The sequence below is a fragment of the Bombus impatiens genome, unplaced genomic scaffold (genome assembly GCF_000188095.3).
Source record: "Bombus impatiens unplaced genomic scaffold, BIMP_2.2 scf_0217, whole genome shotgun sequence".
Taxonomy (NCBI): Eukaryota; Metazoa; Arthropoda; class Insecta; order Hymenoptera; family Apidae; genus Bombus; species Bombus impatiens.
Window position 1 is genome coordinate 871,162 of NT_176636.1, and position 27,715 is coordinate 898,876.

The 27,715-nt window shown below is 41.4% G+C and overlaps 1 protein-coding gene across 3 annotated transcripts in view; it reads right to left on the reverse strand.

Annotated features, from left to right (window-relative positions):
- Positions 1-27,715, reverse strand: part of LOC100749877 (basement membrane-specific heparan sulfate proteoglycan core protein) — a 263,394-nt gene that overhangs the window by 183,652 nt on the left and 52,027 nt on the right. For 2 of the 3 annotated variants that reach the window (XM_012383426.3, XM_033319795.1), the window contains exon 2: positions 17,617-17,658. The exons of the other annotated variant lie outside the window; for it this stretch is intronic. The gene's annotated coding sequence lies outside the window, so the exon portion shown is untranslated. The remainder of the gene's footprint in view (positions 1-17,616; positions 17,659-27,715) is intronic. 3 annotated transcript variants of the gene reach the window in all.

Genomic DNA, 27,715 nt, shown 5'->3' on the forward strand with positions numbered 1-27,715 from the left:
GCGGGGAGGGGAAGCATGCCGACACAAAAGCAAGGAAATCCATGCCACCGAAAACCGCGAACTGTCCCTCTCAAAAAGCCAATAAAAAGTAACGAACGCGCGCGCGGATCGATATACCACCGAAGCAAGATATACGTCGCGCGGCGATAGGTGCCTGCGGACGACGGTGCCGATAGAAACGAGAGGATAAAGGGTGCTTGGATATTGCTTGTCGCGCGATATCGATTTCTCCGAGCCAAAGCGTAGGCGAATGAAATACGATCGGAATTCGCGTCGTTGTCCTTCTTTTATGGCTATGCACCTTGCTCTGTGCGAGGGATTTGTTAACTTGCCGGTAATTGACGAAAGAATTGGCAAAGCCTCTGTTCGACCGTTGCGCTTCGAACGTTCTCGCGCGGCTTCCCTTCGCAGAGCGTTCTTATCGCGCGCGGACTCTCGAGAAATTCGCGTTTCAGACGGAATCCGTGAATCGAGAAGATTTATCGCGACTCTTCCACGTCGCTATCTGGGCCAACGATCGGGCAAACAAACAAGTAGATATTCTTAAAGGAGCGGCGATTAAAATTATCCGCGTGGCACGCGCTGCTTTCAAACCCGATAAACTCTAATAATTTAAACTTTTTATGTATCTTTCGCTTCGCTGGAGTTTGATTTCAGTTTTTACGACCAGGGAAAAGACCAAGATTTTAATTAAAACGAAGACAAGCTTCGTATTGTCTCTGGCGATTAAGCAACGTAGGTACTGCGAGTTGACGAGAACGTCTATCTTCGCGTAGACGTGGAAAGGGATTTCAACTTGGGTACGACAATTTCCATCTTCCGAATTTCTTAAATAACATACATATGTATACTTTAGGCGCTAAAACTTTGAAGAAAAGAAAAAACGGTACACGGAGGTATTCCAATTGAATCTCATCTCCAACTACACCCGCGATTCTCTCCGCGAAGCCGATCGTCTGTTCGCTGAAACGCGACCGACGTAGCTTTCTGGCAATATCGGGTACAAAACGAACGTCCAAAAGAAGGATATAGCTTGTGCGCTTTGATTGTTTGCGGGGCACTTAATCCCGTCGCTGACTACGTCTCTAATTAAGAATTAACGAGCGTTCAGAAGAGAGAAACTCGGCCCGCTAGACGTATCCAGCGAAATCTGTTCCTCGGAGAGAGGAAAAAGGAAAAAAGAAAAGTCCACTGCACGAGACCGCCGTGTCGGTGTACGACCTACTTCAGAAGGAAGTACGAGAAGTGTTTCCGGAGTGTGGACATCTTTCACCTAGCGGAGATCGAGTAGCAAGATGGAAGATCTTAGCGAGAGTACTATTAACGGGTCTCAAGAAGGCACGCGCAACGGAAAAGGCGACCGAACCTCTCGAGTTTCCCCCGGGTTATCCACTCGACGTTTGCAGAGGCCAGTTCCCCTCGTCTCTTTCAGGCTGCTCCACCTCATTCCGTTTTTCTCGGCCTCTCCTCGCGGCCCCTCTGTCCGCTGTAAATAGACGCAAGCATTTCTATGAGATATCTCCTACTGTGCCCGTGAAAAGATCATGGTACTCATAATGTGACCAGCCTTTGAGGAGATGCTGCGCGTGGAATGAGACCACCGTTTCAATGCTCCTGAGTATTCCGCGATGCAAAATTTTGCTGCGCCGTCGCTGCTCCGTACCTGTCTGCTTCGCCCTTTCTCCCTTCTTCGCAGCTGCCACCCTTCTCGTCGCAGGTTTAAACGTTGCTCGCTTGGCGAGACGAACGCGCGAGCTTGCCAGTTCTTCGCGTTCGGAACGCGACTCCAGTCTACCGACGAATACTTTCCACTTAACGAATATTCCGATGTTTTACCAGCCTAACACCTATCAAACGGTATATACAAACACCATGGCGCGTTTCTTTATCGTAGACGACAGGGAACGCGACACCTGGCGATCGCCAAAGCGAATTAACCTGTCGCGAATCAATTTACGGCGCGCTTTGTACGAATCATCGTATCGTAAATTCTCTTGTCTCTTTGAAACGCTTCTTCATCTTGGTAATACGTTTTTCTCTTCTTCTCGTTCGAACGTTCCAAGCGTCTGTCCTTGTTCCATTTTCCTAACTTGGCCGTCATCGTATTTTCTACTCCTTCCGTCTTTCTAGTTGTCCTTTATCAGCGTGTTTATACCAATTTCGCGCACCTGCATTCCGCTATAGCGATAGCCGCTAGATTTTGACCAATGACACGCGTGTTTCGCTCTCTTCCTACCAGACACCATCGACCACTCTGCTCGCTCTGTGATTTCCGGATACGCCGAAACTGTATCGCAAATACGCGTTTCTAATTTACCGTCTGGCCGAGTTTTCGTCCGGATATTGGTATTTACGATGAAATAAAACATTTCTGATTACAAGGGCCGAGACGTTTCGTCCAAGAGAGTTGGAGGGCGAATGTTCCTCTCTACCATAGTCGTCGTCGGAGTACAGCGATAACTTTCCGTGCTTATCGCTGCTCGAATATTAGCCATGTCTGCTTTTCTTCCGATCTACGTACCGCGTAAATACAACCGAGATACACCGTGTGGAGATCCAATCTGTATAAAAGGATATTGTACGTTACTTCCCGACTCTTCTCCACAAACTTATTATATAATTTTCCAAACGCATTTGCCACGTGTCTCGACCCCAAAATTGCTTCAAATGGATATTTACCGAGTGATTTTTTTCACATTTGCGAACTACGACCAGAGCAGTAGGATCTTGGTGGTTGAATTAGAGTCGCGTATTAATTCGATAAAATTTGACAAATATCGTTAACTTTCGCCGTTCGATTTTCCATATTTCCACATGGCGAAACGAAACGAGACAAATTCATTGCGATTAAGAGACGTTTCTCGAAAGCTTTTCTTCTAAGAAACTGAGAGTAGAGAACGCACAGAGCATAGACGACGACACGGTATAGCTGCGTACACTTTGCAAGTTCAAAAGCACCGGCCGTAAGCCTATCGCGTTGATCTGTCAAACCACTAGTTATCGAAATCCCGCTAGGTACAGGTCGTGTAATCCGTTAAAAGCTCCGATAGAGAAGTATGTATCCCTAACCGGCTAGAGCTTTCAATCTTTGGTACAGTGACTATAGATCTCAAAGCCAGTTAACCGAGTTTCAGTCGAGTCAGAGTGAATGTCGACGATCGTATGCCGGCGTAAATAACTGCGCCATCGTTTTCATTTTACCTACGTACATGCACGCGTACGATCGTCTCTGCTTTAAGGTCGGAAGGATCACGTAGCAGGAGTCGGCTCCTGATTACACGTCTACGTACTTACAATGTACATACAATATGTACAATGTACACTGTACGCTTGTAGAGGATGGTTGGTCGTACGGTTTAAGCGACGAGACAACTCGACGTTGAAGCCGTCAAATATATTTAAAAGTAATTAATAAATACAGAGAATGTCCGCTAAGACGCTCGGTACTAACCGATTCGCTAAAGATTGCGTATCGATCGCTGTGAAAATCGCTCGAGACTGAGACTGAGAAACTGGCCACCTTACGATCGCATTCGTTTATTTGTACCGGTCGGGCAGTGCCGGAAAATCGAAATTCGACTTTGTTCGACGGTTGCACGTAGTTGCACATTGCTTTTCGCGGAGTTTATTTATTATTACGTTACGTATGTCCTAACGACGTTGATACTCGCAGGCAAAATAACAACATACACGCGAATGGTCGTAGTGGCTGCGCCAAATAACCACAGGGCAAATTAACGAATTTGAAAGTAAAGCGACGCGATCGTACGATACGCGCTGTAATCAAATTTCGCGTGCGCAAAAAATGAATTATCAGATAAACGGCGGAAGGATTTGATCTTTTGCAGCTTCATCGACGAAGCTTGGACGTAGGTAAATCTTAGCCGATACGGTTAATCCACAAAGATTCTCAACAAACCACCTCATTGATCGTTACAAGTATCTCTTAAGTTGAACGAGTTGCGGATTCCTGGAATTGTACGTGGTAAATTCCTACTGACCACGGCTGTTGCTAGCGTGCCGACCAAGAGTAACATAGTGGTTTACGACGTTGCCTACAAAGCGCGAGACACACAGGCTCTCTCGTTAAGCCGAAAATGCCTGGCATAGGATGCAACTAACTTTTCAATAACCTGCGAATATTCCTTGGTGGCAGAATGGAAAAACGTACGCCGCGATTCGATTAAAACAGCCGACTGAGTCGATAAATTAATCGACGATTGTATCGTAACGCGTGGCGTTCGTGTTCGCGTCAATCGATCAATTTTTATAGGAACGAAATATAAGGAAATATCGGATTTTCTTGAAACAACTTCGCCGCGCGTCTTTAACAAAGAGTTGCGCCTCGCGCTCGTTTCACGTCGAGCTACCCCGCCGGCATGATTAATTTTCGACCGTACAAGCATCTCTATCAAGCGAGCGTTTCTTACGGTTTGCGCAAGCGGATGAGATGAAAAGATCAAACAGTCTTTCTTCGACGAAAGCGATGCGACGCACGTACCGCGTATACGAACAACAGCGTATCGAAACAATCAATCGGTCAACAGAACGATACGTCGATGAAAGGACCCGAACGATCGCAGAGAAAAGAATGGAAAATGAACACGTTATATCGCGAGAGAGTAAATTAAATTCGGCTTTCGTTAGACAGTGGACGTTATCGAAACGATATTTAAAGCCAGACATTCGGTACGTCCGAGCTGGTACGCTTGGACTATCGTAGCCGTGGCGGCTCGCGAGGCTTCAGTAAAAAATTCCTTCAGTGTCTAGAGACGAGTTCCCTCTTGTCCACTTGCTCGCTCGCCCGGAGCAAGATAAAATTATCCTTTGCTTTCCCGTGTCTCCTTCGTAGCGGTCGACAAACTTTCTTTCTCCCCGATCTCTTTCTTCCAAGAGATCGACCGATATTAATTACCTAACCATATCGTATCACGCGCGATACCAGTTTTTACCGTTTTTACGGATAGTTAACGCACTCGTTCGAAGTCAGGCTCGTCGAGTGTCCCGATGGTCTGTGGATTCGAGTCGCCCGGTAGACGATCGTACAACGGTGTGCAGGATTTCGGTTCGCGGGAAGATGCAACGAGAATTGCACGAAGCAAATTGCATCACGCCGCTTGGAAAAGACTGACGTTCTCGACCGAGAAATCACTTCCCTTAAAGGATTTCCGCACGTACGTATTTACCATCGCTGCGTAAAAATACATATTTACGTTACAGTCTCTTTTATAACCATTCGGGCAAAGTGGCTTCCACGTTCGAGCGATTTACGACCACATTCGTTTTTACCCTCCTACTATGTTGTATTTTATACAACTTTGATGCAAATGCAGTATTACGGAATCTGACCTGGATATTAGCGTTGCCGACAAGGTTCGATCGAACGCGGCCATTCCTAGTGACGCAAACGCCACCATGAAGATTTCAAACCATGTAGGTTTAAGCCTTTGGCGTTTGCCTATGGTGTTTCGAAAATTCCTACGAATACCGCTAGAATAATCGACGAAATCAGCGTCGCGATGTTACCAACTGCAACGTTCGCTGACCGATATACCTTCGATAAAAAACCTAATTAAATTCACTGGTTTCTCTATGCGTTTCGACTGAATATCGTCGGAAAGCATCGCTTTCTTTCTCATTTGACGCTTTTCGCGTTATCTAAACATTTGACTATCCCAGGCATTCGTCTGAACGTTTCATTATCCAAACAGCGAGTGTACGTACTTACACGATTCAGTTTAAATCCAACAAGAGTAGAACTGCATAGCATTCTAATGTCCCCGAGATGGAAACGCGCTGTGCTAATTATACCAACTAAATAGAAACTAATTAGGTAACTTGGGAGTAGTAAAACTGAAACAATATTAGCAAAGCAATACGCTGTATGCGACTCAAAATTACGGATATCGCAAACAGGAAGTACGCTATTTAAAAATTTGCCTCGTCTCCGCTGGTTGGCAGGATGTTACCGAAAAACGTAGCTTTCAACATCGTGCTGTTTCGATGAATTAGAGAAATTTTAGCGATAGGTTTTCTCGATCAAAGTCTTTCAGCGATCGAATAAAATACGTCGACGGTGATATCGACGTATTTCAGTGTCTTTGGGCTGATTTTCGACTGTAGAAAAAAGGAGAGAAAACGCAAGGCACAAAATAGAAAATAACTTTAACGATATAAATTATATCACATAGTAAATCTGTTTAATCGTTAAAACGCTTTCGTTTCTTTCGTTGATATTCTGGTGCTTTTTTTTCTAAGATACTAGCCGACAAATTATCGTAGGAAGGTCGTCGAAGTTGCACGGAGGAATAATTTAACGCAATGAAAATTTCTATCGAAAATTTCTCGATGAACAAGTTGCATCTAAATTTTGTATTGGAACGTGCCAAAGGAAAACGTTTATCTAAGCGGGAAGAATGGAAAATCTGGTTGCTTTGATCGAAAGCGCGACAAAACCGTAAAAAGCGGTATTGAATTCCACGATAGAAGCACAAAAAGCTACTCTTACGCGGTTCCTCTGAAACATAGCTGTAGCAGGAAATAATGTGGCCAGTTGGTCGAAAATCGAAAGCAAACGGCGCTTCCAATCACAGAAGGGGCGACTTCGTTCAGCGCCAGAAAACCAACCCCATTTCCGTTAATTGTTTCGCTCTTCGACAATTTAATTAACTAACCGACACGATCGTTTCTCAATGGAATCCATCTGGCTATGAAACGAGAACGAGCCAGTGTTGCCCGGTAAATGAACGAACAATTTTCACTAGACATATTATTCGAAACACGCCGATCTTCCTAAAGAACAAAACGATTCGCTTCTTTCCATCGATATATAATCATTCTGTTCATTTAATTATTTATTATTACGCGATATTTTGTTTGCAAACGTTCGATAGACGATAGCTGCTGGCGTGTCGTAATCGTTAAATCGGAATGATTTAACAATACTTGCAGCGACGTTTGGCTCGTAAATCGTCTGTTTCTTCGCGCGTTATAGTTGCTTCTTTCTCTTTGCCTGGTATCCGACATCGGCCTTCTTACGCGAATCTACAAGGGAAAGAACGTTTAAGCGAGAATTTGCAAGAGATGGAAACGCAGCGCGTTCCTCGCTCTCGTAAGCGTATCCGTATCCTCGAAAAATCCGGCTCGATTATGCCAAGAAAATTTCCATTGGCGAAACGACAGTCTCTTCTGGTTTACATTTCATGAAATAACCGGATGGAAATAAGGGAAACGTCGCGTCGTAACAACGGCAACTTTCCTTCTCGCTAATTTTCTTACCCTCGCCTCCTTCGTTCCTCTTCACCCCTTTGCCCCTTCTTTTTTCCTTCCCATTCCTTCCCTTACGTTTCTTTTCTTTAATGCTCGTTATTCTTATTCCTCGTTTTTACATAATTAGAGACCCGCTGTAAGAAGTTCGCTTTCCATTAAGCATCGCGATCAACGGCTTTGCGTTTTTCCGCGATGCTCAACCGATCGTTCCGAATACTAATTCGTTTTATCGTGCGAATAAAATTCCAACGATGAAAAAACCAGCCAAGGGGATTACGTGTCACACGAGTTTCAGCTGCTTCTTCGTTAGACGACTAACAGTCTGCTACTTAAATCGTATACTTTCTTTGCTATTTCCAAGGTTTTATTTCCTTCACATTTTTCGATATCCAGAAGAGTATCAGCAAGGTAATATATTATTTTCATAGTCGTATCGAAACCGTGGTGCAGCCAGGGAGCATCGTATTATCATAAAGTTATTAGATTTGGAATGTGCGAGTTATTCTTTTGCTCTTTACCGCGACGAATATATATACTTTTTTTTTTTTTATTTATTTACATTTTACAATTTGCCCAGTAGGACATTTGGTAAAATATTATAGCATAGTGGTATAATAATATAACACGTGGATGGCTACCCCCAGTGGGATACCATCTTCGAATTTGATTCAGACGAATGTATGGCAAAACATAGTTCTCAGCGTAGCAAAGTATGTACGTATTCTCGAAATACCGAATTCGAGCATAGAAAGCGACGTTTTACTTCATACTGGCACATTGCCACCCCAGCTTTATGCGAGTCCGAAATGAGCTATAACAAGCAGCGAACTTAAGTATCGACTCGTCTCTTATTTCTAACGCGTTGCATGTACCACGCTATACGTACGATTTTACGTCGAGTTACGAATGTGTTCGACAGCAAAAACAAGTAGCTGGCAGCAAAATAAATATATCGTCGGTGGTAATGACTCGGACGAAAGTTTAGTGGCGAAAAACATCGCTGTAAAACGGAATGATCGAACTGGCAGCGAGTTTTCATACAAAAGAAAGGAAATTCAAAACTTTTGTTACTTAAATTGGATTCGATACGATCGGTTCGACTTTAATCTGCTGTTTTATCGGTTTCATTATTACAGACGTTCGGGCAAACTTTTATGCCGAAGCTGCTTTTACTCCGTCGCTTATTAGAAATAATTTCGCAACTCGGAGATTAATTGGGCGAAAGTGAAGCAAATCGTCGCATCCATGTCCCGTCACGTAGAAAAGCTAAGTACCTCGTAGGGTATTCGTTCAACTTCGACACAGTTTTCACGCGTGTTCCGTCTACGATAACCAATATCGATTTCCATAGACTGCACAACTTTACTTCGAATATTAGTTTCGGTGTAAACAAACGTATCGATCGCTGCTACGCAACACGAACGTCGCAATTATTTATCAAACGTAGTACGTGTTCCACCGCGTACAGTAACAATTCATTATTCTCTACTTCATAAAATCAGAGTTTTGCGTCGAATAGGAAAAATACAAATAAATAAATAAATATCGAATTAAAAATTTGCTAAGTAAAATAAATTTCGAACAGGTAAATGTTACGAACGATACGTACAACGAGGTTTTCAATTTACAGCTATGTTTTAGCCACCATCTCATCGCCTTTGTCGACAACTAAAATTACGTAAACATTTTTCTTCTTCGATCGCAACGGCTCCTGTTTTCCTTCTCTTTAGAATTATGAAATTTATAATTATATTATGTAAAACGCGATTCTTTTTCTTCGTAAATCGCCTAGTTCGTAGATTCGATTATAACGGGATTGAACCTTGTCACTTTCAACGAAGTTCGCAGAATAGATTTTTGATCATTTTTCGAATGTTTAGTATATCGGTAACGATATACCGCGTAACAACGCTATTTAAATAAGTTACGAGTGACTGTCAGTTGTCAGATGCTATGCTGTGAAAACATCGAGAAACGTGCACTAATATTTACATAAATTTGTATCGAATATTATTAAATTTATGCCATTAATTTGTATATCAAATTCTGTCATAAATTTAATTGAATTCGCGTGGAAAATCGATGTATCAGTGTATAAATTTTGGCGTTCGTGCGGTGCAAACGAATAAATCAAAACGCGTAGACAGCGTTGCATTACTTGCAAATGTAACGCAACATCGTTCGATGAAATTGCTTTGTTTCAAAATATTCTAATCGTACACGGAAGTTACTTTATTTCCTCGAACTCTATCAACGTTTATTCTCGCGTAAAGAAATCTACGATCGAAGGAGTTGCGAACAGGAGAAAAATTTCGAAACGAAAACGAAGCTGCAGGAAAATAAATTATCAGGTTGTCCGAAAAGTTTCTTGCCTTTTATGAGGAAATAATAGACGCACGACGTTGTTGTTTCTTTCGTATTATTTCGTCGAATTACGCACGATCCATTTTGTTTCGTTGGGATAAACATCGTGACATTTCACAGACTCGGTTTCGCGTTTCTACGAAGGTGTGCACTGTTGCAAAAAACACGTTTGCGAAAGAAAGGCACTTTCCGGGCAACCTAATGTATACATAGGTTCGCACGAGAAATAAACTATATAGCCGGTAGAGGGATTTTTTAGTCGCTTCAGTTCGAAACTTCTTTTTCTACTAACGCGTCTCTTTCCACTATTTTCTACGTACGTATTACGTAGCGTGGAGACACTGCGGGCGAACTTCGAGGAGAGAACTTGTTAAAAAAAGAGTTGTCAAAATCGTTTTCTCACGCGGTTCTTTAAAACGTTCTTTCCAAGTGTCTCGTTCGTGTCGCTAGTACAACGAACAAGACAGAAAATAAGAAATCAAGAGAAGATAAAAGCTTTCGTTGTGCGTTTCTATTTGCTAAAATGGTTTCCATCTCTTCTTCCTCGGTTTAAGCTTTCAACGCGTTTCTCGCAATTATTTTTTACATATTTTTCACGTCGGTTGAGGTATCTTTGAGAAAGCGCAAAACGTTGAATTTCCAGCGATACATAGTTCTCTTTATCGATACTTGCGACAAGTTTCGCCGGCGCAACTTTCCAACATATTCAAATTACCGCAACATTTATATCGACAGGGGTTTTTCGTCAAAGAATATCGTCCTTTCGTTATTAATTTTACCTAGCGAAATACCGTGTAACGTATCGCGTCCGAATTACGTGGAATTCCGAAGCTCCGAAACTAGTCGGAAAATTGAACGGAATTTGATACATGCGTCTTATATCTTTTGAACCGTCGGTTCATCATTTGCATCACAGAACAGCTATCGTATTTTACGTTTCCCTGGCACCGTCTTAAAGCGGAAAGAACCGACTGTAGATTTTTCAAAGATAATTTCTCCGAAAGCAAAAGTCACGCGAGAAGAAAACCTTCGTTCCTATACTCCGCATACAGACTTTGCTAAAGACACGATGGCACAACAATTCCGCCGTAAATACGTTATTTTATATTCGACTCGTCGTACGATGTAATCGAATAATACGAATTCTCCGTCGCTTTCGATGCTACGCAGTTTCTCCCTTTGTCGGACAACCAATTCGGATACGATTCCTATGAAAGCAATTTTTCCCTCCTCATTCACTGCCTATCCGCTCTCCATCTCGCTGCGCCGTTTTATTTAATACAAGTTAGGAAAATACCTCGGTAGGAAATGGAATCTCTTGATACGAAATGATACAGCAGATCGTGCTCCACCACCCGAACTTCCTTACCGGTTACAATAAACTAGGATTTGCGTAATCCCGAAGGCGTATCTCTATCGCGGCGTGCTACATGACGTCATACGGGATAGGTAAAGGTAAAAGGATCCCACAGTTCTTTTCGCTGAAATACGAAACGCTTTATCCCCATCGCTGGTTCATTTCGTCTATATCACCTGTATCATCCATATATGTATATATATCAGCAATACGTACATCGCAATACGATTGTAATATTCGGATAAATATGCTGCAGTTATCCGATAGACAAACGTATTTCACATTCGACATCGATAAAACAAAGAAATTGTATTGGTCGTGGGTCGCTCGTCGTACGCGATTTGCGTTCGTTTATCCACGGCTAGCGGCTAGTGGCTAGTTTCCCACGTACTCGCTTGATGGAAACTACGCACCACGTTAGGTACACAATTTTGTTTACGATGTTCGTATAGAAAATCGCTAGTTGGGTTTTCCTACGCTGATCGTTTCGTATGCACGTGTCCAGCGGATACTTCACAAGTACGTATTTTCGTGCAACGGATTTATATTCACTCGATGGGCGAATCGCATAACATAAAATACACGCACGATGGACAAGTCAGAGGACGCGAGCAGAGCTGCCGGAGCAAAACGATTGCTCCGTCGATCAGACGAATCGTTAATTTCAGCATGCACGAAACATATCGAAGATAGGAAATTTACATTCTGTCGAGTAAAAAGGTCGCAATTTATTCCAACGAGAGTTATCGCGGCCGTATTTTTCGAAAGAGTAATACAGATAATATTTCAATGTAGCTGATGTTTTATGCGATCATCGTGGTAAGAACACCGCGTGCGCGCACGACCACGTACGCGAAATCTAAAAAATATTTGCTGAAACGAGGGAAACGCGGTCGCGGATACGATCGTTAGCGAATTCCCGTCGACGCGTGATAATTCCGCCCGACGATTTTGCACTCGTTTGTATTTGCTAATTAATAATTAAACACTGGATGAACGGAATCGCGCAAACGAGCTTCCGCTTTCAGGTAACATAACCCCGAGCCTTTTTTATACCGTGATAATTTTACGCAATATCGATTACCACGTGGAGAATATACTTGGAAATTGATACAACAAACGGTTTGGAATTCGCCTCTCTAACCTTCGTAATATACCTTTCAACTGCGTTTCAGTAGAGTCTAGTTTAGTCTAGATGAAACAGCCAAAACGTTTTTATCTATTTATTTTTCAACCAAATCTATAGATATTCCACGAGCGTACGATGTATCGTACGATATACCCGTGTGCGATATATGTGCGTACTATGTATTTTGTTTGTCGTGTCGTCTGCGTTACACGTATGTCGGTTTAATCAAATGATGAGAATTAAGAGTTCTCGAAACATTTAAAACAGCGAATTGTACTCGTATTTGGTATACGCTTCGAAGTACTCGTATAAGATACATACGTGAGAAATTCAGGAAACCACTCAGAAACCACTCGTCGGCCTCTTCACACGCCCATCTACATTGGCAACCTGCCAACAATATTTTCGAGAGAGAAGTTTCGCGTTTCGTTATAATAGTTGTAATAATTCCAAGCGGTTTTTACACTTACGGTTTACGATAAAGAATCCTTTTAATTTACTCAGTTTCATTTTCCTACTGAATATTCCCTAGGAAATTGTACACAGTGCTCTCAACGTCATCGAATGTTCCAACCTCTCGCTAAATGTGGAACGATAGAATTCACGTTGTAAGACGTGGAAATTGCGAGACGTGAGATGTCGAAAGTACGGAACGAGCATCCGACAGGGAACATATAAAAATAAGCGAAACCGTCAAAGTTGTCGAACTTTCCAGCGAAATCGATGAAATGGCCAGTTTAATCGACGAAATTGGAATATAAGTAGGTTCGATAAGGGGCAAACGACTTTTATTCGCGCCACGAGACGATCGAGCGAAGGGTAATCGAGCCGGACCGATTACGCAAACAATAATCCAAGACGTTCATTAACATAAAAACCAAGATCGATACGGAACTCGTGGCGATGTTGGAAGATAGATTTCCATGCTGAAGTAACTGGAAGGCAATATGAAAAACCGTGGGACGAGGGTGTACGCTTGTAGAAGACGGTATTATATCGCGACCCCGTTTCATTTATTCCCTCTCTGAATAGTGAACAGCCACATGTATACGGACACGATATGTACGTGTGTCGCCTATATGCATATATTCTGTATTACGCATTGTCTTTTTCCAAGATAAACATTCAACTACCACACAGGCACGCGTCTCTGAATGTCACTCTGTTTCTTCGCGTGCGGCTTCGTTGAAATTTCTCGTTCGTATAAAGTATAAGGTGTGGCCAGTATTTTTTACATATTTCCATAGTAGTTTTCCAGCATATTTTCGCATCGCGTATTTCAATGCATCGGACAGAGTAACGACGAGACATCGTTGTTCGGTCGAATCGTTTCGTTTGCGTTAAAATGCGTTGTTCCAAGTTTCGTTACAGGCAGTCGAACAAGAAGCTTGTAAAAAGTAATCTTTAATTTTTTCAGATTTTTAAGATAATCTTTAATTTTTTATCGACTGATGTTTGTAAAAAAAGTTATTCCGTTTCAAAGGGCGTTTCGCGAGTCACTGTATACGTAGCACGCATTAGGTTGTCCGAAAAGTGTGCTTTTTTTTTACAGACCCGTCTTTTACAACGATGCATCTTTATACAAACATGAAACCTAATCTGTCGAACGTTGTGATCTTTATCTTGATAGAAATGGATCATACGTACGGAAAATGTTGTGCGTTCATTATCTGCTTATAAAACGAAAGAAACTTTCCGGCCGACCTAATACGTATAGAATAGTTAGAAACGCGCGTTTCTATGAAGTTAGAGCGCAAATTGTTAACGGAAACGTTACGTCCGATTTGTCAACGATTAAATTCGTTAATTTTAATGTACGTTCCATTGTTGTAGCGTTCTATTGTATTGGCTTGGCAACCAAGTGATTACGGATTTTGTCAATACCAGCTAACGACAAAATCCGCAATCAGTTAGTTGCTACAACCTAATATTTCGAGCTACGTATTCGTTCGAGCACATTCGATGCTCTGTCAAAAAAAAAAAAAGAAAAGACAAGGAAACGATCCTGCAAGGATTTCGCGAACCACATTAACGGAAAATCATAAATGGAACTATTCATCTTGCGTCTTTTTCTTTTTTTTTTTTTTTTTTTTTTTTTTTTTTTTTTTTTTTTTTTTTTTTTTTTTTTTTTTTTTTTTTTTTTTTTTTTTTTTTTTTTTTTTTTTTTTTTTTTTTTTTTTTTTTTTTTTTTTTTTTTTTTTTTTTTTTTTTTTTTTTTTTTTTTTTTTTTTTTTTTTTTTTTTTTTTTTTTTTTTTTTTTTTTTTTTTTTTTTTTTTTTTTTTTTTTTTTTTTTTTTTTTTTTTTTTTTTTTTTTTTTTTTTTTTTTTTTTTTTTTTTTTTTTTTTTTTTTTTTTTTTTTTTTTTTTTTTTTTTTTTTTTTTTTTTTTTTTTTTTTTTTTTTTTTTTTTTTTTTTTTTTTTTTTTTTTTTTTTTTTTTTTTTTTTTTTTTTTTTTTTTTTTTTTTTTTTTTTTTTTTTTTTTTTTTTTTTTTTTTTTTTTTTTTTTTTTTTTTTTTTTTTTTTTTTTTTTTTTTTTTTTTTTTTTTTTTTTTTTTTTTTTTTTTTTTTTTTTTTTTTTTTTTTTTTAGTGGAAGTGGAAGTGGAATAAAACGCTCTAACCATAACATTTTTAAACGTATACTTTGAGAGTTTTATTCGCAGAGTAATTCTATGGAGTTCGAAACTAAATTAGAGCGTTTAATCGAGTTGTGATTTTTTAGAGTGATACCGGACGGCCGCGCGGCCGTAGTGGTTTGGTTGGGAATACTTCTGAAATCAATAATTCTGTTATCGCACCTCGGACTTTTCAACGGAAAACTTGAAACTTTAATTAATGAAGGGTAACGATTTTTAAAACGTCGCTGTTAAGCACAGTTATCTAGGTTGATTGGTTATTTTATATTATCGGTATAGTCATTTTCCCCACAGGCGCATTGAGAGTTTGAAATTTACGAGCTCGTACTTTTAATAACAATTATTTTACGTGCAAAAGTTACCGGTTCGATATCGACCATTTTGTAGATCGTAGATAGACCGAAGGCATAAAACTTGTAGAAATCGCAAATGAATATCGTGTTTAAAATTATGTGTGTTTTCTTTTCTTTTTTTTTTTTTTTTTTAAATAATCGTTTCATTCGTGCAATGGAATTTCTCTATCGTCAGGCCATCGTCACGCAGAAACCACGTAATTTTCTCAGTTCTCTGTCCACACTCGACGAAACTCTTATCGAAGCGTCGAAGTAGGCTATACGTAAATCGAAATTCTCAAACGTCAAAAGATTCTCATGAAAAACGTTGATAACGTATTTACGAAGGAAGAAGGAAAATTTACACGTCGTATCTTCGTTGATGTTCGGTTTACAAGATGAACAATGCCATTATTACGTGTTTCGTTTCACGAGCACCGAAATACGCGCAGTAGAATCGAGATCGACCCTTAAGAAAATTTCATTTTTAAATTTCAAACTTAGCTTCGTTTCTTGGAATTTTTGCATCGTACTCGAGGAGGATTTTATGGGCGATTTTTACTTCAGTTTTTGAAACATTAATCTTCATGAAGTCACAGTAGAGAGCTTTATCTCAGATAGGTAGCTTCTCAAGCGTCTTACTTTATATGAAAGAATCGTCTTTTTCTTCTTTTTTCTTTTCTTTTTTTTTTTAATGTGAATTTGGAACCTATTCAAACTTCCCGCATTCCACGTTGAAAGTGTCATAATTAGATGTATGAAAAGATGTTATTCAACGTCCTCGACTCGAATGCACGTAGCAACGCGACGTAAAAGGGGCAGAATAATGTTTTAAATACACGTACAGGTGTTGCAACGAACGTTAGCATATCAGAATTAATCGAAACGGTAAATCTCTCGTTGAATCACGCCCGGCTATCGTTCGTGACTTATCGGCCGAGCAGCTCGTGACTCGTGGTACGTCCTATCGAGGACCGATTACGAACCGATTGCGAGTCGTCAAAAAGATGCATTACCCTCTCTCATCTAACAACCAAAACTTGCACTTTAGCGCAGTTAACTTGGTAAAATGTCCACTTATTCCGCGCACGGGTACGCGTCTCTCGTGCCAAAAGACAAATCGAATAGTCCACGAATATTTTAATAAATGAAATTTTCTTACAATATATCAGGTTGTCCGAAAAGTGTCTTTCTTTTACAGACGCGTCTCCTACAACGACGTATCTTTACGCAAACATGACACCTAATCTATCAAACGTTGTGATCTTTATCTTGATAAAACAAAATGGATCATACGTAATTCGATAAAATAACGTAAAACGGAAAATGTTCTGCATCCGTTATTTCCTTCTAAAACGACAGAAACTTTTCGGACGACCTAATACCTTTATTGTATACGATATAATTGTACGCGATAGGCTATGTAGAGATTCAAGGAATTTAACAAACTACGCTTGAGAGCTTGCTCGAACAATGATCACCGTAGTAACTAATATCGAAAAATATAGTACCCCGATGTAAAAAATATTCGCGTGTCATCGAGGCACACCGAGGCACATCGAGGCACATCGACTAATACCGAGGTACATCAGTCACGGATATTGCACGCTTTTCACGCATGCACAGAATCGCTGCTGGCAGAAGGCACATACACGCATCCGTCAGGAAACGCATGCAAGAAACTGCATCCCCTGCGAGTGGTCCTATCTCTGCTTATGTACATATTCACGAAGAGGCCGAGCAGCTGACCTGGATACGTACGAAATGATACATTACCAGTTGTTGCCAGCGTATTATGAATTTTTAGTTTTTATCAGAACAAGCCGCGTGCATTGTTTTTAGCTAGTTTTAAACCGCTATTAAAATGCTACGGCGACAACTAGCAGCGTTCACTTCGTCCTCGGTCTCGGATCGCGTCAGCTCCACGTGAAACAATTCTTACAGGCTGACGATTATCGAACAGACGATCAATTTGCTACGCTACTGGACTCGTATATAATATGTGCAGTCAGCTTTCGTTTTTTTTTTTTTTTTTTTTTTTTTTTTAAGGCACATACACGCATCCGTCAGGAAACGCATGCAAGAAACTGCATCCCCTGCGAGTGGTCCTATCTCTGCTTATGTACATATTCACGAAGAGGCCGAGCAGCTGACCTGGATACGTACGAAATGATACATTACCAGTTGTTGCCAGCGTATTATGAATTTTTAGTTTTTATCAGAACAAGCCGCGTGCATTGTTTTTAGCTAGTTTTAAACCGCTATTAAAATGCTACGGCGACAACTAGCAGCGTTCACTTCGTCCTCGGTCTCGGATCGCGTCAGCTCCACGTGAAACAATTCTTACAGGCTGACGATTATCGAACAGACGATCAATTTGCTACGCTACTGGACTCGTATATAATATGTGCAGTCAGCTTTCGTTTTTTTTTTCTTTTTTTTTTCTTTTTTCTCAATCTTTGTACGCGACGCTCGCATAATCTGCAACGCTTTGTAACGTCTATCGCGATTCAAGTTTCACGTCTATTTACCTTTCATCGTTACTCCTTGTCGAAGAGAACTCACTGCGATTCCTGCAATAGAAATACAAGCGCATGTTACACGTACTTACATCGAATGTAGGTTATATGATATAATTGAAGGAAAGAGAAAGACAAGGGTACTATAATAAGCCCTTAACTTCTTTTACCGATATTGACATTCTCGTATTAATACGTCGAACGAAAGAAAAAAGGAAAAAGCACGTTGAAAGGGAACTATAGATTCGATGTTAAGGCATTTATTTAATTTACGTATTTAAGTTACGATATACGATATGGGGAATGTTAAAACAGAGATTCGTGCGCAGTAATATCCGTTCTTAAATGTAGAAAAATATGTTACGGAAACTGCCTTTTAGTTTCAAGTCCCTGAGAAATCGAAGAATATTGGATTTCCTCGAACCGGTTAAACTTTCTTATCGAACAAGTTTTGCAAAGTCCCGCGCGCAAATTTGTTCTATGCAATCCAAGAATTCGAATAAAAGTTTCATTTTATCTAATGGTGTCTTCAACTTTATAAATAAACAGGATCGAATAATATTTCTATTCGCTCGTAATATCTATACGAACGACATGAAACATCGTTCTTACGAAACTTGTTTATAATAGCAAAGAGAAGAGTCGCGTAAGAGAATTCAGTTTCCTATCGTAATATTTCATTTTAATTTTAATTTAATTTTAAGTGCTCGACCGTAGTACCGATTTTGTCGAGAGATTCGTGAGCCAAGAAGCTGCGAAACGCGACCTGCAAACAGCCGACTTGGATTTAACCTCGGTTACGACGCAACTGATCGAGGTACGTCGGCTAATAAGATATAAAAAATACAGAACACGCATATCTATAGATGGAACAGATGGAATATGTAAAAATTATTCTAACAAATTTTATCATTCTAACAAAATTTTGCTTGATTAAGCGTCGCGACGTTCCACTCTTATTCATATCGCACGCGTCATAAATTGGAGGGATATTATAAAATCAAAGCAATTAGCTTGAAATTTTCAATAGCTTTCGTCGAGGTCTCAGTTATTTTTTAAATAAAAATATTTTAGCTTTAATGGCCATCTGTTATAATATCACGTGGATAATATCGGACCAATTCTATATCGATTCATCTCAATTTGAAAGCAAATTAAAAGCAATATTAAATAATAAATCTCATATTCGATATAAATACTAGGTACAATGTACATAGTAAGTACGTTCAACTGTTCTACGGTAACTGTTTTTGTTCGAGCAAATATTTAAAAGAGAGAAACAAAGTTAACGCGATAATTAGAAACGTAATTTTCACGTCCTTTGAACCGTAGGATGCGCGAAACAGTTTAACGTGTATGGCTATGCAAAGTATGCGATAAATTACGTAAAAAATTAATTAACGTAACTTATTCTAGTTTATAGCTGAAAAAAAACAATGCCATACACGACAAATCAATGGACGTAAAAATACTCGTTCGATACATTTCAAACTTAGTCCTAACTAACTCTGTCTACTAACTTTGTATCCCTCTAGAAGACTTTATGGAGTCGTTTGGTATACTACTTCGGTATACTAAAAATATGTGCTGTTAAATTTATCTTGATTCAAAGATACGTCGTTTGGAGAATCCAATTATTCCGTAGGTAAAACTTCGAGGATCTGGTAAATAGCAAGAGTTCCGCCTTTCACGATTACGGCTGCATGTGATTATACGGCGTGAAAATATTCTTTTGGCTCGTAGTACGTTGCTATTAGGCGCGGAACTCGGCTGTAACGGTCCAATCGTTAGCCAAATTTTTAACAACTTCTGCGAGTTTCATTGTAAATATATCTAATTGCGCATAAAAATTCGAGTTAAAAACACATTTAAACTTCCTCTGCTAAAACCGAAACGGAATACGCTTTCAAATGGAAAACGAGGAAAATGAGAAACTAGAAACAAAAAATTCGGTTCCAAGCGTATATACACTACATAGATACGTAATTGTTACGAACTAACAGCGTATGAAATTTACGATCATGTTACGTATACCACGTAAATTTAATTTAAGTAGTCTAAGTCAACGGTAGCTGCTAATTCCAACGAAGGCAGCTCCGATGATCTTGCGCTTCAAAGAACATTCTCCTCGGTAACGTACAAGATTCTAGCTGTCGCTCGTTTCTTCTTAAAAAATTGTTAACGAAAGACTGTCGTTGCCGCTACAAAAGACGACGGTTTCTTATTTTAACGAATGGCAGCTACGGTAGAAACGTCTGAGAGATTCCTCAGAAGACCGTCGTTACCAACGCATGCGAAGATCAGGATCATCGAAGCTGCCTTGCCTAAAGTCAACGTTCAGCCAAGTGCGTATTTATAAATCCCAATTTGTAGACAATTTTCGAATCAACTGAGACTTGTATATCGATTCAGCGAGATGAATCATCGGTAGCTGTAGAAAGAGCCGCGTATGGCATGTTCCAAGACATTACACTCGAGCGAAGAACAGCTTAATGACGACGTTTATAAATGGAGCAGGGAAACCAGGAATAGTATGGCAATCTGAATAACAAGAATCACGTATGGCGTGTCTAGTCCTCCAAGTATATACTCCGATACTTGCAGTTGCACGCTGTTTAAATGCCTTGATAACATAGGCTAAAGGGATATGCTTCGAACAGCAGATTTGCACGTGATTTCTGATCCCACCATACAGTCACGTCACGAACTGTCACTGTAACAGCAACTATTCTCACGCAGACATCCTGTTGACGGACCACCTCTGTAACTGCGTTATGCACACGTATACGGAATTCTGTTCGTCGGCGGACACCGATTGGCCGTGACAACTGTCACGTCAAAACATTTCTCTCGAAAATGCTCAACAATTTGTCACGATGACGCCGTGTTAACCCTTACCGACATATGTACTTCCAATCTATACAAGATTCGACGAAACATTCCACCAATTCCAACGACAGAATACCCATCATCTTCGATACAACGAACATTTTCATACATCTGTGACGTTCTATCGAGTAGGGAAAATTATACCGATAATCTGTTACGTTTGCTTAAGACATGAATAAAGTTGCCACACGTTTGGGTTCAGATTGAAAAGGAGGATACTTTGGCTTCGCGTTGACGCGAAGCAACGTCGCATGATCCCTCGTAATCGTAAGGAATTTGAGTATAGCAATTCTCTATTAAATTTTCATCCACGTTTGATGGCGCCATGCCACCAAAATCTAATCGCTCTCGGCCTTTGATCGGTTAGCTACTTTTGACGAGTGTACTCGTCGTGTAAAAAGAACAACGAAGCAGTCATTTCGTTGCAACTTAATGTCGCTTACCTTTTGAGACACACTTTAGGTACGCGCTTCTCAAAGAGGTCGCAGCTAGGAGGCAGCTAACTGGTTAATCGCGCTTTATTACTTTGCCCAATCGATCGTACGTCTAGGAAGACGCGATTCATATCTAGTTAACGTACGACATGCTACGAATTTTCTGAGGAATTTCGAACATTTCTCCTGACGTAATTGAACGGAACAATGCATTCGTTATACCTGAAATTTTCCGTGTTTTTGCGGAAACGAGCTTTCTTTCAAAGTATCGCAAGGCAAACTTCGTTAGGCGGCTGAAGGAGGAAAAATTTCCCGAAGAATCTCGGAGCAACGAGCGATCGTAATTCGTAATGCTCCGTGTCTAAGAAAAGAAGCTGCACAAATAACGCCACCATTTCCGTTCGTCTGTACATCTACGTAAATATGTAACACACGTACGCGTACGTAGGCAGCTGAGTCGGTCGATTCCACTCGCACACTTTGAAACGTCGGAGACGGCGTGACTGAATGAAAGAGGAACAAGGAGAGGGTAAAGAGGATGGCGCGAAGGAGGATGCCAACCGAGTACTACTCTGTTTGCTAATTACTCGGCGTCGGCACATTTGCATTCACGTTCGCGCCAGCCTCCGACTAGCAGCGTTAACCTTCTCATTAAACGTAATTGTTTGCAATAATTTGATGCCACCTGTCTCCCTCCTGCGACGACCAACCTTACGACCAACCAGCTCCTCCATCGAGTCTCGTCGCACTCTCCTACCTTCTCGACTGTTGCGCCGCTTGCCACGCTCGTCTTCCAGCATTCAATGCTGTCACTCTTACGCACTTGATCGCGTTTTCGTGTTCGTGTACACGTACAAGAGCCAGCGAACCACTCGCGTCGGTCTACCAGTCGTCTACTACTCGAGCCGTGAATACGTTGATACGACGATCGTGCGCGCGCTCACGCACCTACACACGCGCGTTCCAAACCAGAGATTCCTGATTCCACTTGGTCCTGAAGGAGGGAGAGCGTGTAGTCGTAGCCTGGATCTAGTTGCGAAGGGCTTTTGTTTCGACGACGACGTTCGCGGCATGTACACACACGTACCGCGCACATGTAATAATAGCGACTTCACACGTACATCCTTGGACACGACAATTACAGATGAGCCGATTAATTGGTGGAGTCCTCGTCGGATCGGCAGCTATAATAGAACCGAATTGCGGAGTAATAGGCACGTAATTTCTGAACTCTGTGTGCTGGAAATTTATTCATTAACGCGGCCATCCGGAAATTTCTTGGCTTTGTCGTTGCTCGGTCGGGCTTTTCTTCCCAAACCGTGCTCCAACGACGCAACGTAATTTGCGTTCCGCGGCAAACTGTTTGCGTGGCGATCTTATTATTGGCATTAGTCTTAGCGGTTGCTCGATTTGCGTGAAAATTCCGCGACAAATTTCGATACTCGTTCAACCTGTTTGATGCTTCAATTATGAAGTTACTTTATCTTATATATACAGGGTGGTTGGTAACTGGTGGCACAGGCGGAAAGGGGGTGATTCTACGCGAAAAAAGAAGTCGAAAATATAGAATAAAAATTTTCTTTTTTTAATTTTTTTTTTTTAATTTTTCTAAAAATCTACAGTGAGTCCTATTACCTTTCAACATGTCAACATATCGCGCGACTAAATAATTTCCAGTTATTCTCGTTTAGGATCACAGCGTACCGTTATTTGCCCTGCTCTCTGAATCGTTAGGTGGCAATTGGTATTTCTTCAACTTCACATGGTTTTAAATACGGAAGAGGGAATGATGGAGAACTGGGAAAATATTTTCCCGAATAAGTGCAATTCCACGGAAAATCCGTAGCAGCGAATTTTCTAGCTTAGCGATATTTTCTCGTGCTGACACTCCCAATATCCATGTTCGTTTCTTCGCCTTCGGCGCGACTCTTTTCCAACTCCGCGTGTATCTTCAATGTTTGCCGTGCAAAGTGAGTACACCTTGTATCATTTCGCGACACCACGCCGAGCCAATAAACATTCGCGAGCGATAAATCCTTCGCCCCGACTTCGTTCCAACGGATCGCAACAAACTTTGCTTTGTTGCAAGACGCAGCGAGAGGCCTTTCAAACTTTTATACTCGTTCTTCTCTGCGTATCAATACGATCCTTATCGGACATTCACCCGTCTTTCATCCGTTCCTTCCAAATTTCTGAATAAAAACGATCCCAGTTTTTCCATGGGAAAATGTTGTGATAATCATCTCTGCCACCGACTTCCATGACTTTCCAACAAGTTGTAGAGCGCTTCAAACCATTTTTCCTTGCGCTTACAACCTCCGCTCGGCTCTGCTTTCGAAGACATTTGTAAAGATATTTTTGACATTTTTCGATGCGCTTAGCTTTGCATCGGACGCGTCGACGCCATGATTATACCGCACGCTCGGGTCGCCATGAATTTATAATCTCGCGTTTCAATTTGCAAACACAGACGGAGAGAGCCAAGAGATTTTTAGCGACGTACAATAGATCGTTTTGATCGGCTGCCTCGTGACGTCCAAATCTAATCAGATACAGGTTGACTATCAGATACGATTTGACTAGAAATTAAAGCGAAACTCGGCACGAATCGACCGAGATCGGATGAAAACTTATTTAATCGTTAGCCAGCTTGATGAACCACATTGGGGTAGGCTCGGGTCAGATACGTTAATCCGACCGCCGCGAGGCGTCCGACCAACGTTTAATTATAGCACTGAAACCAATTAATCTAACTAAAAGCCATCTCTCGGTTTCCTCGAACAGCTAAGACAATGCTCTCCAACAGCCAAGCTACGCTGCGTTTCTTTCTTATCTATGTGTGTTTAATTGAAACGCGTTATAGTAAACACATCGCGGACGGAGCACAAACGTAGACGGCACTCGACACGCATCGAAGCAAACACGTAAAAAATATTTTTGGAGGGAAACTTAGGAAAACTAATTTAAAAGATACTCGGGAATCTTTCGAAGGTTCGGGTTCTCTTACGCTAGGGAATACTTTACGTAAATCGGCCGAACTGACTAGCTTTAGCGTGATCGGAGACAGAAAAATATTCTACGGGCAAGCTTTAAGCGATTCCAACTTTTCACAATTATCACGCCTGAATACGTATGTGCATACACGTATAAAAATTTACAACTTGCGGTAAATTAAGGTAATTCGGTGGCTTAATTCGCGAATCGTGTACAGCAGACTCGTCGTTCGTCGTTGCTTCGTCAGCCGGCGCAAGGGACACACGCGTTCCGACGCAAACTCTACGTCACGGGTCAGGACGCGCGGCGTCGATCATTAGAAAGCTCTGCTGCCGACACCGAAACAAAGTATGCGCTTAGATGCGCCACCGAGCCGGGCGTCTCAACGTCGCACCGCAATTCGCTTAGAGTTGCTGCTTTCATATCGATATTATCCGTGCTAAAGGGATCGGACGAAATACTATTAGAAGCTTGTTACATACTGTTTATTAGGTATAATTAGTTTCTGTTCCCGGCGGAAGCTGCTTCTCGCAGATTCGCTCGACTGAAACTACCATTGCTGGTATTTTGCGTCGTTCTATACATCACATGTATTATACACCGCGTAATTACTCTTGTTCTCGCTAAATTATTAGCGAGATACCGGTTCGAAAGAGGTAACCCGATTTTGGACTATGGAAGTATCTTAATAGAGTAGAATATTTTGAAGTACGGGACACGAAATGGCGAAGACAAGCTCTGTTACTCTTGTTACGATATATTGGGTTGGCAACTAAGTGATTGCGAGTTTTATCGATACCATCTAATGACAATATACGCAACCACTTAGTTGCCAACCCAATATATGCTACGAACGAAACTGGAAAATCTCCTCGGAAAATTTTCTCATTCTTCGATGATGGTATCCATAGAAAACGCTTATACAGCGGGCATCATAATCCAATTACTTGCAAGGAATCGTCGTTATTCAAGTTGCCCTACATAATTCTCCTTCGATATTCTGGTATGGAATAAGACACCGTATCGGATATGCGTTTACGACAGCAGCGGCCTTGATAACATCATCGACAAGAAGAATCAGCTTGCAATTAAAACTGGTTTTAATCCTGTTAGAATTTAATCTCAAAATTAAGATTAATAATCTGTGGAAGACACAATGTTTGCGTTGAAATAATGCGATATTGATTAAACGAAATTACAGAAAATATAAGTGAGCGTTGTGGAATGTTGACAGTTGGCTAGTTATTCTCAGACTGACTGACTTAGTGACCCATGGCCCTTGAAAAGATTTTCAACCCCCACTCTCTATGCAGTGGCGTCACGTGCCACGGAACCTTCTAGCAGCTTCTCGATACAAAGCTACGCCGTCAAGGCGCGACACCGACGTGCCTGTAACGTCAATTCGCATCAGAGACCAAGCCACACACGGACGCGGATAGAATGGCGCGATCGAGGACCCTCGATAGTCTTAAGTACCCACCAGGGGTCTTGGAATTTTCATAGTTAAGGTCCTTCGGACCAAACGAGTATCTCTCGTCTTAGATTTCCTTTTACGTTTATTGTCTACCACGTGTTAGCATAGAAAGTTGGTTTTCTTCGCATCTGGTATGTTCCGTTAGCAACTTTCTCGCGAGGCTAAAACCCTTCCTGGTCCACCAACCGTCTACTATCCAATCGGAGACGGTATCTACTGCCCTCATTTCCTTAACCAAAATTGTCATCGACAAATCCGATAGTCCCGTGTCCTTAGACACACTCACCCCTAGCCTTCCTCAGACACAGTATCGTCAGTAAGACTCGCTTATTTTTTATCCTTAGAATAGTCAACGTATCTTTACCGGTCTTTACCCTTATAACAGTCGCGTACTTAACGTATCAGTGTAACTCAGTCTTACATAACGTGGTTGGAGCGAATTGCGATTTATGTTAATTCAGTGTGTATTACATTGTGATTGCTGAACTCGTAATAAAGTTTAATTAAAACAAAATTAATAGTTGTGTTACGACTCAGCTATTTTATTCCATCAACCTAACCCTTAAGTTTACGTGACATGCCCAATGTTCCATCCATATCCTTATCCAGCCGTCGCGGTACATCTAACGAACGTACGCTAGTGAGGATTATCGTTGGGCAACGAAGGGAAGAGTCCGTTCGATCAATCGCCTCATCCGTATGCGATTAATATCGTTGTATTCCAACAAATTCGTTCTTCTCTGAAATCGAGCTCGTATCGCTCCAAACAGCGTCTTGTATACTTCCAATGCACATACGCCATACGTTACACTTTGCGTAAGGCTACAAGTTTGCACGTTTGCGGAAACATAGTGCGGAATCTTTAATCGTCGAATTCGACGAACTTTAACGAACTGCGGTAAAATTTCTAACGACGTTAAAATTACCGTCGAAATTACGCAAGGCCACGAGCCCCTGTGCTCGTTAAACACCAAGTCCCAACCTTAATTTCTTTTTAGTTATGGTAGCGTTGCGTACACGATGGCAATTCTACGAGCGAGGTTGGCGTATACGCGAAGCTTGAAACGCTGAAAATCTGGCCGATTCGCTGGCTCGTGTTTAGAAGAATTAATTACAGAACGTGATATTTGAAATTATCGCTTAATTCGCGCGACACACCTTACAGCAGATAAACGCGTATTCGAAGAATTCAGATACTCGGCGTAAACGATTTACGATCGAGAGAACCGAGGAGAAAGATACGGAAAATGTACAACAGTTAACTATGAACCGCGTAACGAGTTTAGGCAGATTTTGCCGACCGAGCGTGTAAAATTACGATAAGAAATTTACGGGAAGAAAGTAGGGGGAAAACGTCGGAATCGTGGCAACCGCTACTCTAGACGAGCCGATAAAAGCATATAAACGCGTAACGTTAAACCGTAAAAAGCGGAGCAAATGATGGAAAAACGGTGTATCGAATCGCTAATTGCAAGATCGATATCAAATATTTCCGATAGCGTGGCCGATTTCCAGCTAGCTACAGAATTTTTACATCTGTTTCTCGCACAGACGCATTAACGGTACATTAGCGCGATAAAAAGCCATTTGCGCTAACAGCCAGGCGGATAGAAGCTCGTCGTCGTGATTTCTCTACGGCTCCGAGCCATACCTAGCGACTATGGACCTATGGACCGCGATTCGTTTCAACGAATCGGCGATAATACACCGGCACAGCCTTAATGTAGACATTACCGGCTCGATTGCGTCCCGATCGCAAGAATCCAGGTCGTCGTTTCTGACGCTTATTTAACGCAATATTTCGCCGGCAACAATATTCAGGAGCGGCGGTGAACCGTCTCGCCAGATAAAGGCGAAGAGAAAAGCAAGCGGAGACGAAATAAGGGCAGAGAGAAAAAGAAGAAGGGAATTGGCGCTTCGCGCGACTCTGCTATCCGAGCAACACTCGTATAAGACCACAGCTAAGCAGCTTATCTGTTGATGATGCACTGTATTTTCCGCCCACCGTACACTGCTGCTGCTAGACACCGGAGCGCCGGAGTGTTCCCGCTTGATAGCGTGTCGTTTTCTACCGCACATAACCCGCCCTTTATTCTCGCTTCCTCCTTACCAGTCCTTACACAGTCCCCTTGGCTACGTTTTCCCTCCAACGCAACGACCAGCTTTGCTATCGCCACTGCACGCCGACGCGCCACGTCGCTGTGTTTTCTATCGTTCGCCAAACTATCGTTCTCCTTGCCTCGCTACCTTTTTCTCGGAACCGCCAATTTCTGTCCGGCCAGTCACCTTGTCAATGCCAGCGCGACGCGGACCCCGCGTC